The sequence below is a fragment of the Fukomys damarensis genome, unplaced genomic scaffold, assembly GCF_012274545.1.
Source record: "Fukomys damarensis isolate Sample0158 unplaced genomic scaffold, DMR_v1.0_HiC HiC_scaffold_3, whole genome shotgun sequence".
Taxonomy (NCBI): Eukaryota; Metazoa; Chordata; class Mammalia; order Rodentia; family Bathyergidae; genus Fukomys; species Fukomys damarensis.
In genome coordinates, this window is record NW_022900915.1 from 44,551,329 (window position 1) to 44,557,187 (window position 5,859).

Below are 5,859 nucleotides of genomic sequence, written 5' to 3' on the forward strand. Positions count from 1 at the left end.
TCCCCAGCCCCCTTTTTTCTTGTTTTAATCACGCCTTCAGGGTCAGGTGACTCTTGTTTTCAGCAATTGCTTAAAAAAATAAAAATAATAAATAAATAACTGCCATGTGAGGTGAAGACCGAAGTGGTTATTCTACATGAGGTGAAAACCTTCACTTATGCCAGTCAACAATTATATGTAGAACAAAAGTTTCTAATATCAAATATTGATACAGAGTTTGAAAAGATTTGTAAGTGCTCTTCTTTAGCTTTAGATGAATCGTACATTAACACTGAGCAGATCAGTATGTTTTATCTGAAAGGACTTCCAAATTTATAAAGAAATATCAGTGCATGACCCAGAAAATCACACTGACCGCTTAGATAGTTCTTTTCCTTTTAAAATTAATCTTATTGGCACATTTTAGATATGCATAATGCCAATATTCATCATAGGGAATTTGTACCTGTACACGATATACTTTAATTCTTTTTTCCCCATCCCCCCAGTCTTTTACATCTGTTTTAGAAAAATTTCAGCTAAATGTGATTAAGTTAGTTTCTGTCATAGCAGAGAGTGATTTATATATTTTCACTGATATTACACTGCACCCACATAAGCTAAATTTTAGTTTCCAAGAAAAAAAGCTTACTTGTGATCTTGCTAAATAGACATGAAAATTTACACTGAAATTAAAGCTTTTCATAAGATGGATCGGTGTTTGTGTACCACACTTTTAATAGGAGCCATGATTCATCTGAAAGGATCATTGAAAAACCTGAAAACCACCTGGAAATTTATGGAAACCGTGAAGTATTTCAGTGTTTTGTAGTTTAAAATCCACTTTGCCTGGCATTCTCCATCACAGAAATACTGAGTGTGCACAAGATAGAGATGTTCTCAGTTCCAGGAATAATGTACACGTCTCTCTGTCTGTCTCTCTGTCTCCCACAATGTCTTTTTCTCTTTTCAGTTCTTTTATTAGTACACATGTGCAGTGCATGAATTTTACAATCATCTTTCAGTGAAGTAAACTAGACACAGGCTTAAATACTGTACAGCATCTCTCATTTGAGGAAGGCACAGTACAAACGGCACGGTAAAGGGAGGAGACGGGACGATCTCTTACAGCCGGGAAGGGTCCAGGGGACGGAGGGCAAGGAGTGAGGGAGGGCGTGGGGAGCTACGCAGATGAAGACAGCCATACACTACTTCTTCGTACTCCTTTGAACGTCTGCCCCATAACGCCCTTCCCATACCTCTTTACTGCGAAGTCCTAAGATGCTCTCTCCACAGTGGGGTCAGCGAACCTCTTCTCCACACTTCAGACCCCATGGTGACAGCACCGTTGCCGCTCGGGATGCCGCCCACCCACGCCTCACCTGTGCCTGTGCTCCGGGCACAGTTCCACAGCTGCCCTGGGTGTGACCCCAGGTACAGCCCAGCATGACGAGTGAGGGCAGGCCAGGCCAGGCCCAGAGGGGTCGCCGCTGCCTCAGCCTCCTCTGGGTGTGGAATCGGGAGGGCCTGAGCGGCCAACGCCACCGAGAGCCCAGCAGCCTCCCTTGCTGTGAACACCCACAGTGTCGGTCACCCTGGCCAAGTCCTTCGCAGCAGGACCTGGACTGCCAGCCAGAGGCTCAGAGACGGAAAGAAGCCCTCACCCCGAAGACAAATCGTAGCTTCATTCATGGTAACGCCTTCAGTGGCCACAAGATGGAGACATTCCTATAGTCACAGTCCTACCTTTCCTGTTTTCATCTGCCTTTTGGCCTCTGTCTTTGCCTGTTTCTCTCTGTTCATCTCTCTGTGTGTGTGGGGGGTTATGCATGTGTCTTCTCTTCCTTTTTGTATTTTATTTCATTTCTTGTACATTTTTCCTCTCTGTCTAGTAGTCTGCATTTGACAGGACAAAAGAAACAAGTTGCATGTTGAATAGATATTTCATCTTTATTTTGTGTTTATCCACTTAAATTTAAATTTTTCTCTAATAAATATTTCATTTTAAAAATAAATAGGATATTTGCATTTTGTTCTCAAATCATTTTTACAAAGGTAAACTACTTTGCTTCTGTGCCCACCTCCAAAGGCAATTGCTCTGAATAAAATAACAGCACAGATGCAGTAAGATGTTCTTTTTTTCCTCTTGGAGAAGACCAGTTTTGTGTCCTGACACTTCACAGGCTTTCCTGGGTGGAAATGCTGCCTCCTCTGTCCGTGCAGGCCCCGAGGCTGAGGCAGCCACACCTCCTCCCCACGCCACACTGCTACCCTTCCTGCCCAGGCCAGGGACTCACTTGTTCATGTGGGGTGGAAGTCTGTGAGTTACATGTAACTGGCTTCCTGGCTCTGGGCCTGGTAATATTTTGAGAAAAAGATCCAACAAAACACAATTTCTCTTTGCGTGGGTCGGTGGGAAGCCAGGGCAGGATAGAAATATCTCTTCTTTCAGGAGCTCTTGGCCTCATGAGGACTCCTCTCAAAAGGCAGGGATTGCCATCCTGCCCCATATTGCCTAGACGGAGACCACCACAGGGACAGCGCACAAAAAGGCCTTGACCCTTAACCTGTTACTCATTGAAAGCATGATCCATGTGTCCTTCTGAGCACTCAGGAACTTAGTCTGTTTGTGCTGAAAAACAACAATTGCTCACTTTTCATTAGATGCCCAATGGTAATTAAAAGGAGGACAAATATTGACCCACATTTACTGTTTCCTGAGGTGTGGCTCAAAGCTTTAGGTTGAATCTCTGCTCCGCTCTGCACATAGGCATGTTAATTGTGTGGGGAGTGTCTGAGAGTTGGCGAATCAAGGTTGATGACTTTTGAATTTACATATCTGTCACCCCCTTCATGACCGAGGACCCCAAGATAAGAGATGCACAGGAACATTCACACACCAGGGAGCACCCAGCAGTCTCCACCCATTCCCCTAACCCTGTGGTCACTGTGGATCCCAGCAGAGGCTCCACGGAAGGGCACCACCCCAGGAAGAAACAGTCATCTCATGGGAGGATGGATATGAAGATACCTCTTCACACGGAGATAGGAGCAAAGAGCGGCTTTCAAAGATACCAGTGACTCAGCGAGTGACTTCTGTCAGTCTCAAGAGCCCTGAGTGGAGGTCTGAGCTGCTTTATATACCTCTTTTTACATCTACGAAGCTTAATTCCATTGGAGCTTCCCTGGGAATAGAGCAAGCAGGATTCACACAAAGCAGAGCAGAGGAGGGTGAGAGCAGAGTTCTGGCAGGACTGTCTGAGTCTGTTACGCTCCTTTGGTGACAGATTACAGAAGTTGTCATGCTGCTCAGGCACATTCTACAAAGAGCATAGCTGCCTGTTACTCCATAGTTGCCTCATAACACTCTTAACAGTTGCCTAATAACACAGTTAACTCATAGTTGCCCAATTCCACATGGGGGGTGGTTTCCTCTCAGATAAAGTGCAAAGGACTTCTACAGAAACCATAATGACCAACCCTAGCCCGTCCCACCTCCTTAAAAGCTGGCCCCACTCTGCTGACAGACAAGGCTGCTCCTCTCCCTCAGAGCGCAGCCCGCTTCAGTTCCTTGGGTGGCTTCCCTATTTTCTCTCTTTAACTCTGCCTAACAAATCATCCTAAGCCCCTCATTGACAATCCCTGAAATACACTTTCTGAGGCAAGTGGCAATAATCTTGATAGAGAATTGCTGTACAGTAAGACAGGCCCTTGCCTCACCTCCATTTTTAAACCACGGAATGCTTTGTTTTGGAAATGTAACAGTTTATGCTGCTGATCTCCTGCCCAATGTATCAAAATGGTTTGTAACTGAACTGTGTGACCTTTTAGGAACGTTCTATTTTGCTCTGCCCTCTTACAAGAAGGTTGTTAAGCTCCATCCCCTCTCAGAAATGTTCTGTGACTCTGCCCTGCTGCTTCAGAAATGTTCTGTAATTCCCCACCCCTGCGTCAGTGAGCATGCTCACATGGCATGTTTCAGAAAATGCTCTGTAACTCCGCCCCTTTACTTCAGGAATGTTCTGTACCTCCACCCCCCCCCACTTCACTGAGCATGCTCGCCTACCTGATGATCCCTATATAAGGAGGCTCTCACTTGGTAGAGCACTCAGACTCCTCTGAGCCCACTTGGGCTCTCTGGCATGATAAAGGTTTTTCTCCACCTCAACTGACCATCAGATTCTTGAGTCATCAAATTGTGAGACATGTGACTCAGAGCTGCAACTGAACTGTAAAGCTCCACTGTGCCTCAGAACTGTGTTCCAGAGCCTCCACATTGGGCTGTAAAGCTGAGCTGTACCTTCCAAGTTGTGTCACTTCACTGCAACACTAAGTTTCAACACTCAGAGCTATGGCTCTGAGCTGTGACACTGAGCTATGAAACTAGGCTATGGCAGTGAGTTGGTCTGCTCTGCGGAACAATCTCAGCAGGTGAGTTGAATACTCATCCCATGCCTTTTGAGGATCTCTCTGAATCAATGTGGTGACATTCCTACTATCAAGACATGCCAGTCCACTGTCATAGCCCCTGAAGCTCTAGTGCTCTTTGGAAACATGGTCAAGCTATCTTCGGCCCACCTGAGAAGCACAGAAGAGTAGGAAGTAGAGGAAAAGGAAATCGGTGAGACTGAGAAATAAACTGTGGAGGAAGAGAAGGAAAAGGAGAAATATGGTGCCTAAAAAAAGAAGAGAAAATGGGTAAAGATCAGAAGAAAAGAAGAGTGGCCTCTGCCTACCAAGCATACCCTGGGTCTCTGAGCACTTTAACCTGGGGCAGCAGAGGGAAGCCGCACTGTCCCAGTGTCTGTCTCCATAATCTTTGGCTAAGGGCAGAATTGAGTCCTCCAAAATTCAGACACTGAAGCCAGACCCCATTATCTCAGGCGGCGTAGTGTGGAGAGTTAGGGTCTTTACAGAAGTAATCATTAAAATAGGTCATGTTTATCACGCTCTAACCCAATGTGATTCTGGTCCTCAAAAAAAGAGATTAGGACACAAATACACACAGAACTCCACGTGAGGACACAGCGAGACGATCACCACCTGCAAGCCAAGGGCAGACTTCCAGAAGAGACCAACCGTATAGACACCTTAACCACGGAATTTCCTGCCAGGAGATCTGTTTAGAAGATGAAGCAGAACAGGTTCAGTGCTGTCTCCTCTGAGTGTTTAGATCTAGACTATCCCTCAGAAGTCTCCTGTGCCCAGAGGTGGGGCTCGAGGGAGGTGGTTGGATTTCGGGTGGTGCACACATCCATGGGTCCATCAGTTGTCCGGTTCCTAGCTGCGTGTGCTGTGAGGAGGGGGCCTGGTTGTTGGAAGAGCTGGGTCTGTGAGCATGCGTCTTTGGAGAGCAGCCCTCCCTCCCCAGCTCCTCCCTGCTCTCTGCTTCCAGGGTGCCATAAGGTGAACAGGCTTCCTCTGCCACACCCTTTCACCAAAGGTTCCAGCCTTGGAGCCTGCTGACCACGGACTAAATTTCCTGATCACGGCCAAGTTAATCAGTTAAGAGTTTACCCCAAGTGGGACTCTGGCAATGAGTCGGTGTACATACTGACCGCCAGAGAGTCACTCAGCATGTGACATTTCAACCACTCGATCCGTCTTTGCATGAGACACTATTACACCTCTTTATGTCTTTTATATTGATTATCTTTTGCATGCTTTTTAATTTGAAACACTATACTCACTTTTGATATTGATTTCTAGTAATGAATTCTGGTTGTTTTACTAATTTCCGTTTATATTATTTCTGAAAAATAACCTATAATTTTTATAACAATCTGCAAAAACTCTTACTGTAAGTACATTAGAGATAATGTTTAACTTCTCCACAACTTGGCGATATTCTCTTGCAAAACAAAATGGACACTTTGGGAC